Here is a 12,346-nt window from a genome sequence, read left to right as displayed (position 1 = left end):
TATTAACGTTCAGCTTCTACCTTGAAAGACCACTGGGATGTTGACAGTTTCAACTAAAGGGGAAATTAAATTAATAGTGTGCGACTGCGACGGTGACTAGACCATCTGAAGATAGGGTTACTTTGCGCTTGCTCGTGTCTGCTGGAGCCTTTTGAACTAAAAACAGTTGGAAAAAATAACCCGGAGATCATTGAGAAGGTTGCTGGTAGCAAACCATGCTCTGGCGACACGTGTTCCTGTAGACAGGGCAACTTATAACCACTGAGGCTGTGGATTGTGTGAACATTTTCCCAGGGCGCTGAACATTAGGGTCCGAAAATATAAAAGTAACCAAGTACCTTTCCATTTATTCAGATATACTTAAGGTAAGGCACCAAAGAAGTGGGAAAAGCAGTGGGAGAGGTGGATTTATACTGATAATCTTACTTAAGAAGCCTTCTTTCTCCTTATTGTTTGTTTAATCCACTGAACTGGGAAATTAACCTCTAAAAGAAGCGGATCTAAAAAAACCCCTAGCTAAATAAAAATGTTAAGTTTGTTCTTCAGACTTGGGCATCGGCTCTAGATAAATAAAGAAGTAATTCTTCATCCATGTATAAAATCAGCGGCAGGATCTTTCGCTATGATAAACACTGCGCGGGCATGCTGGGGAAGATGCTTTTCATCTGGCGAACGATACCAGGAGGCCCCAGGTACTGGGAACCCGGCAAGGTCACAAACGGTTTGAACGCACAGTCTAACTCCTTCAGAGAAACCCAGGAGTTGAGTTTGCTTTTCCTTCAGACGTGTTTCTAAGAGCTGCAGCATCTAGGGGAACTATAAATAGCTAGATTCCTAAGTGGATTTTATTTCCTTATTTATATATTTTATTCACACACTCGTGCACCCGGTTCTAGCACAGACACCAATGAAATCTGTCATGACCTGTCAATACAAATATGAAATATGAAAGAAAGGGTTAAACATAACGGACCTGAGGCTTCCTGCGAGCGGACTAAAGCAGCCTCTCCTGTCTGGGTGCTGGAGTTAATTGCTGGTTCAAACATCTGTTGTTTGTCAAGACGGAGATGAGGAGAGGAACGGGTTCTGGGGGACAGCGAGCAGAGCAAAAGTTTCTATCTGTGCAACTGCTCTGAAATCCCAGGAGGATCAGCAGCAAGGCCCACCCGAAATGGTCTGCATTTAGCTTCTGGGATACAAGGGGTTAATGCTGGCGACCTTAAAGCTAAAGGGCTTCCAGGGGAAAGGTCCAGGGAACAGGTGAAAGAAACAGGCAATATATTAGAAATAAATCGAGGGTACGAAGGGAGGAGATGTTTCTTGGCAGCTGGGTAAAACTCAGTGGTATATTGACCTGCATTTTTTAGCAGACTCCCCTGCGCCCAGTTTTGGCCACTTCTGTTCAAGGTATACAAGACTCAGAAAACTGTGAACCTGTGTCAAATTTCTCTCCCACTGGGAAAATTAGCAATTGCAAAGCCTCAAAATCTGTTACCGTTCAGCAAAAAGGCACCTCTAAAAGGTAGCGGCCTATCCTCCTAAGTAAAAGGAAAGATTAAGGGAAAAGAAAGACAAATTGACAGAGTAGGGTATGGGCATATGAAGGTCTGTGTAAGAAAGTCAGCCATCAAGGTATGGATTTAACTGTTTCTGGATGATATGACTGCCACTAGCAGTCCTGTTTTCTTCAAGGATACAGGAAACCTCATTCAGGATGTTCAGATGGTGGAAATGCCTGCTTCGAGAGAGATCTCTGCAAGTCCTAAGACTCTGATATCTGTCAAGCAGGCAGGAAAGTGCACGCTAGTCCTTGAAATCTCTAACGTGATATTAGGATGTAGAAAGGAGAAAGCCAATATTGCTCTATGATTGTATGTAATATTGCTATATGACTGTACTTGGAGCTAAAAGAGGCATTTTAAAAAAAGAAGATAACTTAGTCTGTCTACTAATTTAACTGTCTACAAATTAAATATCTTCCATGTTTGGATGCCTATGCATCTCATGTATGACCCTGCACTGGTACAGGCTGGGGGTCAACCGGCCAAGCAGCAGCTCTGCAGAAAAGGACCTGGGGGTGACAGTGGGCAAGAAGCTGAACAGGAGCCAGCAGCACGCCCTCAGTGCCAAGAAGGTGAATAAAGAGGATGGAGCTGGACTGTCCTCCCTGGGGGCAGATGGCAGGAGAAGTAGCAATGGGCTCAAGTTGCAGCAAGGGAAGTTGTGTTTGGATATGAGGCAAAACTCTCTCACTAGGAGGGTGGTGAAGCACTGGAGCAGGTCACCCAAAGAGGTGGTGGTCTCTCCATCCTTGAAGGTTTTTAAGACTCGACTGGACAATGCCTTGGCTGGGATGAACCTTAGTTTTCTATGATTCTATAATTCAATTGGCATTGCTTTTCACAGGAAGATTTCACTATTTTTAATAAAAATTCCTATTCTTGGATTTAGCTCCATATTAGGATTTTGTTGCGCACAGTTCACTAAAAAGCTGAATGCCTTTCCCGTATCCACTGTAGATAGGCCCTGAAGTCCATCACGGCATGCAAAAACCCAGCTATGTGGGCCCTTTACTTTGATATCATAATATTACCAAGATGATGAAGAGTGAAAGCATAGGCCATCTGCCAACCTGGCTCCCTGGCTATGCATTGAAAGCCCCGTCTTTGTAGCCATCTAAGTTTTCATCTGTCATCTAAAATATGTTCTTAAACTCCACTGGCCGGATCCACTCTGTTGCACCAATTTTCTGCCAAATTATACAATGAAGCATCAGGCTCTACAGGGAAAATCTCATTGATATTGAAATTATTCTCAAATGCAAACTATGGTAGATGCTATTGTTTATAGAAAAGTACCAATTAGTGTCTGGGAAAATTAATATTTTGAGATTTTTCTATTGGGTTTCTCCAAGAGAAATTGTAATTGGATATCTAGACAAAAGGGAGTTATAAAAGGAGAGAAGGAGGGAGAGAGAAAGCTCAGCAACATTATTAAACATCAGGTAGAAAGACAAAATACAATTGTTGAAAACAATGTCCTCAAATAAAAGGATCTACTTTTGGCAAGAACATAAATCTCTGCAGTTATTGGGCCAATGTTTGGACAACGGACAGAATCAATGGGTACCAATTGTTTGAGTTTAATTTCAATAACCATGCAGTAATTTGAGATATAACAACATTTCACTGCAGAGGCCAAAAGGAAAACAAGGAAACTCATACATGTAAAAATATGCTATAGTGAATTAATTATTCTTAATTTTTTTTTTTTTTTTTTTTTTTTTTTTACAGTGTGGCCCACCTCATTCAACAAAAAGATTTTCATATGGATTATTTCCACTGCCACTGAAATCACATGAATTACTTCTCCTTACATCTGTGACTGTACCACACACTAGGGAAACTACAGCAACTGCTTTCAACAAAACAGCAATGATAGGAACCATTTCACATTTTTAGCTTCTTTTAATGTGATGTAAACAGTTGGAGAGAGAGGAAAGCCAACACCTTGTGATCAGCTACATCTTCAAACTGCCATCATCTGCTGTGCTGATCACATCACCAGCGGGCCACGGACTACGATTTGAGAACATCTGATGCATGTTCATAAGATGTCATTAAAAAAATTAAAGAGAACGTAGGAACAAACTAAGGTTATTCCTGATATACCTGGAGTTTTTCCAGGTGTCCCAGAAGTAATTACAAGATTCAGGGAAGAGCTGTCCCATCCACATGTCTGATTTGAGCTTTGGAAAAAAGGAAATAAAGACTGTGCTCAGAGACTCCACTCCAGGGTTTCTGGGAGACCCCAGTTCGCAATTATTTCGGTATACCTAATCCGGATCTCAGCGTACACTGATGAGGCGCCCCTGGTCGGGAGGTATGCGCACACTAACTTCACCGAGTAATAAAATCACAAGTTGTCTTGGCAGGAAACAGCTTCCATTGTAACCCACCTACACAAGAATACGTCCTGGGGACTTTGACACAGATCTTAACTCACTTTGCAATTTCGTTCTAAAACAGGTGTTTGCCTTATTTTGAAAAGGAAGATTTCCCTATGGGCAAGACACGCTACATGGGTGAGAAACCTTCATGAAATATCTTTATGAATGAAATATAGTAAGAAAAGGCATGTCTACATGTGAGACATCTCTTTGGGGCGGGATAGACGCCACAAAGAAAACACTGTACCCCGGTGTGAATAATAAATACTATACGTTTCCTCTACTATTAAAGTTGCAATAAAAATGAAAAGGAAAAATAAGGAAACCTCATTATTAAACACAAGTTTTTAAAAAATAGGAACTGCATTTATACTCAGAGTTCATCCTACTTTGAAAGTTTTCTGTCTGAATGGTATGTTTCCATCCTGTGTTAGATTAAGCCTGAGAATTCAGACCATGTTGGTAACTCTAGAAATATGTATAGATAATTCTGAAAATGGAAACTATTTCTGTGCTAGGAAGGAATTCTGTGGGAGTGAATGTGTTCACAGCTTCCAGGCCAGGAAGACTGACCCTTCCAGATCTTTAAAAGGTTGTGGAAAGACTGTAAAAATCAAATCAAACAAAAATAGACAGAGACTTACAGTAAAGCTGCTCTGAAAAGCAGCCGAAAGACTAAAGCCTGGTGGGTGAACATACATGCATGCACAAGAAAAGGCATTTAAAAAGTACATTACAAACTTAGTATGACAGTATTTACTTTTTCTCTCTCCGTCTCATTTCCAGCTCATTCTTATCAGAGTCCTGTCAGTCCCAAAACTGACATTTTCCTGTCCTGATCATTCCTGAGATAGTGGACAGGGATTTTTTTTTATTAGGTTGATGCAAACAGCAGATGATCCTACAGAGGAACGTCAAGGACAGTTTGGAGTCCTAATCCCTGACCCTCCTGCCCTTTCCTAACTAGCTATTGACATTGAACTTAAAAAGCTTCAATGGCGAGACGAGATAATGAATTCTGTTTGCTTTTAGTGCAAAAAGGGAAGAGGTCCAAAGTGGGAGAAATGCAATGGCTCTTGCAGGAAAGGTTCTGCTAATGTGTTAGTATAACTTAAATCTTCTTAGACCTGACACCTGTTTAGCAATAAATAAAATTCAGGAAAAGTAGATGTTGTTCTCCTGGAATATATGTTGGTAGGAGGCAGAATATTATTTAGAATAAAATGTTCTAACTTTTTTGACACCCCAACTGATAAAATTGGCAGAATTTCATCCTGATTATCTCATGAGAAATATTTCAGGCTGAAAAACTCATTAGTTCTCTATATTCCTGCATGTTGGTTTGATTTTTTCTTTCTATTTTTTTTCTTCCCTTTCTTTCCCTGTTTTTCTCATTGAGACAAGACCTCCATAAAAATCTCTTACTATAATGGACCGTTTCTGATAAATACAGGAAGCACTAATTTCTTACTGCTCAGCAGTTTAGCAGGAATACCTTTCCACTCAATGGGTAGATAGTCTGAGGAACAGGAGGTTACTAAGATCAAATATTTCAGTAAATAATGACCTATCTAGGGTTATAAAAGTAAATCAAACCAAGAATTTTGGGGACAAAACCCCTCAACACTAGTTTAACTTTGCTGGGGATTAGCATAACATTTGCATGGAGGCAGATTATACCACCTCTCTCTGCTGTACAATCTTTGCCCCTCTTTTTAAGGCCACGTGAATTAGGATGGTAATATGGTCCCATATTCCTACAGGTTTTGTTTTCAATCCTGGAGGTCTTTCCTCCCGACTGTCTGTCTCTCCGGGAGTCGCAGAAAGACAGGAGAAAAGAGGTGCTCATTTGTGAGCACTGGCAGAGGTCAAGTCAAGGCTAATGCTGCAATGAGTTTAGGAAAAACTTGGTTTAAGCAAAAACTGCAGAGCATTAATTCACTTGTCATTTATTTAAGGTATACGAAGAAGGGAAGGCTCGGCTGCGGCAGGGAGCCAGTATCAGTCGGGGTGAGCCAGAGGAACGGCGTGGCAGTTTCACACGCTGGCCGCTCTCCCTCCGGCGGGCGCTTGGCAGGCGCACCCCTGTCTTCAGCCTCCTCTTTCTGCGGATGGCAACTCATACGTACTGGCTACTCAGAATCAGGTAATACCAAGGGCATTTTAAATGGTCTTCAACCCTTGTTTAGGCTGAGATGGAACTAATTAGGATGACTAACGATCTCCTGATGTAGTCAGTTGACAGTTGATCATTTTGGTCACACTGGACAATTTATTGACTCATGATCTTTGCTGGCGAGGAACTGCTTCTGGAAGGAAATGAAACAGCTTGTGTGTCTTGACCTGTCCCCTGCTTGGTCGACATTATCATGGGCTCTCACCACTCAAGGACCACTTTTATGCTGATCAAAATGAACCAGAGTGTGCATGCATCTTGCCCGCCTAGCTTGGTCTCTGTCCTGGGGAAGTATTTACATATTGACGCTGAATGGCCTGAAGGAGACTCATTATTAATTCAGACAATCACCTTCACTTTGTTAGTGAATTATTTTTTAACAAGTGCTTTGCGGGTCTTTTCCAACAGGTTTCTTACTGACTTCAGAAGTACAATTAGTAGTGCTGAACTGACTTGGCCATTTCCATAGATGTGGTGCCAAATGTGTATTTAGCTACAACATTTTCAGCCTCATCTATTGCAAAACCAGCCCATGATACTGCTGCCGTCCTCCTTTCACTCAAGCACCTCCTCATATTCACTTCTGCTACTGTACCTTTAAGAAGTATTAAATTAGCAAACAACCCACCCAAATCATCATGGTCCAGGTGTGGCTACATTGAGCATTCATTACTCCTGTAAAACTTGTTCTTCCTCACTCTTCCTCCACTTTCATGTGCCAGCTTGAAAATCTAAACTGCGAGGTCTTTAGGTTAGAGAGCTTTGCACACTTTTGGTCACTGTAAATATATTAAAATAAAACAAACTGTGCTCTTATGACCATGAAGCTTCAGTATTAAAATAAAGGTCTCATAAATAGGCTTCGGATTGGCCAACAGTGGCTACATCCTTTATTTTCCCTACTTTGCACTCATCTGTTGGTGATTTGACAGCAAAACTCAAAGCAGCCCCAGTAAATACATTGCATCATGCTGGAGATGGCCTGATAACATCTAAAGCAGCCGGAGGCAGGATACTGGGCTCGACGGACCGTGGGTCTGACCTAGTATAGCACTTCTTATGTTCTCCAAACAATTCCCCAGCACCAAGGAGGATGGAAAAATTGATGCAGTGGTGTTTAATCACTGATTTTATAAAACGCTGCCCACTGCAGAACAAGCCTTTGTGATCATCTGGTTTTACTTGCTGCACAACACAAACACGATGGCTTTTCTTGAACCCTTTCCCATTTCTTTAAAACTGTGAACCTATGATCAGGACAGACACTATCAGTCTCACCAGAAGTACACACCACACGGTAACACCCCCCTATTCTGATTTAATATCCAAGTATAGCCAGTATTTAAATGTGGAAGAGATTATTCAGCTGGGTAATCATGACCCGAAAGTCTTTGCAGCCAGTATTTTCCAGGAGATAGTCCCTCATCCTATAGTCGTAACCTGCATTCTTGATTCCTACAAACTAATGGATCGATTTAAGAAATGGTCCTGTTGATTGCTGAAAACCTACGAAGGAGTTTTATCACATTTTAAATTCTCACCAAAACTCCCCATTACAAAAACCCTGTCCATTCCTAGTTTTCTATTAGATGCTAAGCAGGAAAACAATCCAGCTTTTGTTACTGTGTCCCTGAAACATCCAGTTTCGCCTCTCTTCCCACTTCAAAAAATGTTGAAATTCTACTCTGTCACCAGCAATTTTTATTTTACCTGATGTTGTTCTTCTTGATCGAAAACAATGTGCGTCTATTTTTATATATATGGTAAATTTGATGTTTTAATATTATACCCTTTTAAATTAGACATCAATTGATGGTGTAGCAACCTAAGAAAGTTGATGCAGGGGCTGGGGGGAGAGGCAAGGCTGCTTGTAAATTCACAGTGAATCTATATTTCCGAGAGTCCATCACTAAGGGATTTAGTACAAACAATAACATTACTGTCCCTATGGCCATATCTACCTGAAGAAAGGACAACGCCTCCAGCTCAGTGTTAACATTTGGATATGGGGACGCTGCAGAGCGGCTGGTCCTGCGTACTGCGGAGACGGCAGCCGGCACTCGGACTGCCGGCAGAAATCACACCAGAGCCAGAGAGATTTCAGGGCTCCCGCACAGGATGAACTGTGAAGAGCTGCACAAGGAACGATGTCCTTGTGTAGTTAAGTTACATAACAGTCCTTTCCCTTCTTTGGAGGCTGAACAGATAACGAGTCCCATCATCCCTTTTTGTGTTTCCAAGTAATTTTGATTAGTACCGTGAGTGAGGCCAAATGAAAAACTAGAAGGGAGCTGAGGCATGACGATATGTACTGATTCCTAGTGACACCATTGAAAGAACTGCTTCATCAACTTATTAAAAAGTATTTACACATTTTGGGCATGTTTACCTTTTTCTACCGATCATATAGACACGCCGGACTTCATCTCCCGTTTCCGTGATACAGGCGCCTATTCAAGTAAAAATTAAAAAGTATGAAGAATCAGCTCTGCTGAAGTCAATGGGAGCATCGTCCTAAAAGCTAAAATTAGTTTCGATTCTGTTAAATGGATCTAAATAAGAAAATTAATTAACTAAGCATCTGTTGCCTGGGTTAGCGGCAGAGGCTGGTTTATGCAGAAGTCTGATGAAACCTTGAGACACGGCTCGGGGGACGGCAGAGGGGTGCCCCCCGCGGGGGTCTATCGGCAGACGCCCCCCAACAGGACGCAGGTTTCAAAACCAAGGTGACAAAGCACCGATTTCCAGGGGTGCAGCTCCAGATTGACTTGTCCTAACAACAGCAGACGGAGATGGTGCAGTTGGGATTCAAATCATATGGGAGCGGGGGAGAAGTAGAGAGAAACGACTGAGCTTTTTCATATATGATCTTTTGGTTTGAAATGGTTATTTGTCAGCTTTCTTCATGCCCTGACATATCTATCCACCCCTACAAAAGAAAACCCAATGCTGAAATACAGCCCGCTCTATCATCTCCCCCCAGACCCCCTGATCAGCATAATTCATGGTAAAGAGGGAGAAAAATATGCCTCCTCCTATGGATGTTTCATCGGGCTTCTATGAGCTTCATAAGCAGCCTCTGTTAGAAACCGGAAAATGAAACAAGACATATTTCTAGGGTTGTCAGCAGGTAGATCCACTGGTTTTGTGGTAAGTAATCTCTCTGGGAGGAAGTCTTTGCTCTGATGTCTGTGTTGCATGTTCTGTGGTTCCCCCCAGCTGCACCAGTGCCGGGCTGTTCACTGGGAGAGGAGGCAGTGATGATATTGCTTCTAACAACCAGACGGAAGTGTAGCCTGAGGCGATCTTCCAAAGCCCCCTCCAAACAGCCTCTAATTAATTTTTATCCTGCCACTCCAATGAGTCCCAAGAGTGCAGCAACCAAAACAACAAAAAAAAGCCCCTCATCAAGTCATTCAGAAAAGCTTTGACGGTAACGCTTCAAGATTTTAGACTTCCAACCAGAAAATGGCACAGGAGTTTTTTAAATCTGATTATCTTCCCATTTGTTTTCTTTCTTTTCTTTTCTTTTCTGGTGGTTGTAAAGTAACACCATACCTCTGGCTAACAAGATATTGCCCTTTCCTTTGTAGGCACCTAGAAGTTCGTTGCAAAGGGCACGCTGAGAATTACGCTACAAATCACCATGACCAAGGATGAAAAGAGTCCCCTCCAGAGCTGGGCTCAGCACCTCTGCGATGTCCTCCTTTGCATTCAACCACAGGCCTCTCTCTCCGAGGGGACGCGGTGTTTGGGAGAGGTGGAACCAGAAGCCAGGAACCACAAAGAGGGATTCTACTATCAAACACTCAACCTTCTGACCTCCGTCTTTGGACCCTTGGCTGGCAATAGCGTATGTGAATTATCTAGATGTCAGATACAGGAACTGTTTTCTGAATTCATTAAAAAGGTCTGCTCAGGTTGTCACACTCTTTATTACAAAGGTTGATCATGCTTATCCTCTCTTTGTCTGGCAACAGTGTTGATTTAGTTGGCAGAAAAGCTGGGTGAATATTGCAGACAGACTTCTGCATATACTAGCGTGGATTGAGCAGTGAAGGTGCTTTGTCATGCTCATACCCGCTCTATGTTTACTTTTTGCCAATTATTTATGCAATTGGATTGTACCGGCACAAATTTCAGGACTGCTAGCATAAACGTTTGCAAAAATTGAATTTTAAACGTACACACGGGGAGGAGACAAAGGAGCTGACAAGGCTGATGGCACTGACAGAACGCAGAGGGAAACGTGAATGGAGACCATTGTAGCGATGGAGACGGGAGATGAATGACGGGGACTTTACGGCAAGGACATGAAACTTTAATTTTCTGCAGAGAGGCGGGGGAGTTAGCAGGGGGCTTGAGATGGCATGATAGCATGGCAGGGAAGAAAGATAATTTTGTCAGAAGATATTTGGACTGACTGGAGCACAAGGTGGATGGTCAAGGAACTGGGGAGGAGATGGCTGTATGTTGCTGTGTACGTGCACATGTAGTGCACAGGTCAAATCCAGACTTGTGTGCGTGTACATGGTGACATACAGCCATCTCCTCCCCAGCTCCTTGACCATCCACTTTGTCCTCCAATCAGGCCAAATATCTTCTGACAAAATTATCTTTCTTCCCTGCCATGCTATCAAGCTGCTGTTTCAAGCCCCCTGCTAACATATCTGTTCTTAATAAAAACTAAACAGCCCCTCTCCCCCCCACAAAAAAAAGCAAGCAGAAAGATGCTGTAACACCACATCTTCTTCACCAGACACCCTCTGCTCTGGGGCTCCTAGATCTTCCACCCCTTTCTTTTCCTGTTCCAAGTCTTGTGTCTCTAGATTAGGCCAGCAATGACAAGCTCCTACCCCAAGAGCCAAAATAAATTTGCACTTTGATCTGTAGGTCAAGGTTACCAACTTCTGGGGAAAGTCAACACGGGGAAATGTCAAACTGCATTAAAAACATTGGAGGCTTCTGCTTTTATAGACTATTCATGGGTTGTTTCATTGGAATAAACTATTCCCAAATAATTATCTTTGAACCCACTCTCTGAATCCGAGCAGTCAGCACTGCCTTGCACTTCATCAAGAAATGCCCTCCGCTGTCTTACCCCAGGCACTCCTAGGACAGGGACGTAGTCCGCTCGGGACGAGCATGCGCTTCGGGAGGCAGAGGCTCTCCCTGGTGAGAGGTGGAAGCTGGAGCAGGGCAAGAGAGATGCCAATCTGGTGCCATCCTGGCTGCCCTGGACATTACATTGCCTCTGGTGTGAACACGGCTCCTCTCCGGGGACACACAGATGAAGCGCTCCACCTCTACAGCCTCAGGAGGTGGTAGAGACAAAGCAGGAGATCCTGCGAGCCGGGCCAGCTAGCAAGAGTACGATGTCCTGCCAGGATTTACCAGTCCCAGACCAGGCTTTGTGGGCTCTATTTTTCTATTTTTCATTTTGAGCTTTGGACGCCTGTCTTTGTTTCTTCTGAGCGCTCCAAATTCAGTCCCAGGAAGTCCCTTCACTGGTGGCCTCACCATCCTTGCCTTCTTCCATGCCCCTCTTCACTCTTGTTTTCTTTCCTCATTGCACTCAATGTCCATCTTTGCCTTCTTTTACTGTTGCATCTATTATCTTTCTCATTCCTATCATTCCTCAACATCTTGCCCGTGATAAATATATATATACATAAAAGCACAAAGTCCAAATATGGAGTTAAGCTTCTCCCTGCTTTCTCCCATGCTGACCTCCCCTGAACACATTTAAATCTCTCCTAAAAATCTACTTCTATTATCTTGTCTAAGCGATCAAGCTGATGTTAGCCCAGGATGTGGCTAGGCATAACCCTGACCGCTCTATCTACATATTAGATACAAAAAGCTACATAAAAGGATGTTAACTTGCAAAGTCAAAAAGTACCCAAGGGATAGCAGATGCCAGAAGTGAGGATCCCTATACATCTGTAATTTGCTCCCCTTGTGCATACATATCACGGCAGTGGCTAATTACACTGTCACCCAGTCTTTGTTCTCCATGGACCCCACCTCATTCACTACAGAAGGGATGGTGCTTGCTCACCCCAGCAAAGTGGCTAGCATTCACTTTGGATTCAGATTCGGCTGATTCGGGAGACAGTGATTCGATTTGGTGATTCGAGTCACTGTCCCGATTCGATTCGGGCGAATCTGATTTGGAGACTGGGCTGCTGCTGAATCTCCACATCAGCCAGGCCAGGCCC

The 12,346-nt window shown here is 42.9% G+C and overlaps 1 long non-coding RNA gene across 1 annotated transcript; it reads left to right on the top strand.

Moving 5' to 3' along the window:
• The first annotated feature begins 5,273 nt into the window (after positions 1-5,273).
• On the top strand, positions 5,274-10,044 carry LOC109310750. Its single transcript, XR_002101302.1, has 2 exons — positions 5,274-6,095; positions 9,719-10,044. It is a non-coding gene; the product is annotated as an uncharacterized LOC109310750 (long non-coding RNA).
• Positions 10,045-12,346: the final 2,302 nt, after the last annotated feature.

Source organism: Crocodylus porosus, unplaced genomic scaffold (genome assembly GCF_001723895.1).
Source record: "Crocodylus porosus isolate Cpor-Errol unplaced genomic scaffold, CroPor_comp1, whole genome shotgun sequence".
Taxonomy (NCBI): domain Eukaryota; kingdom Metazoa; phylum Chordata; order Crocodylia; family Crocodylidae; genus Crocodylus; species Crocodylus porosus.
The sequence above is the reverse complement of the archived record's forward strand: the minus strand, read 5'-3'. Positions and strand labels throughout refer to the sequence as shown.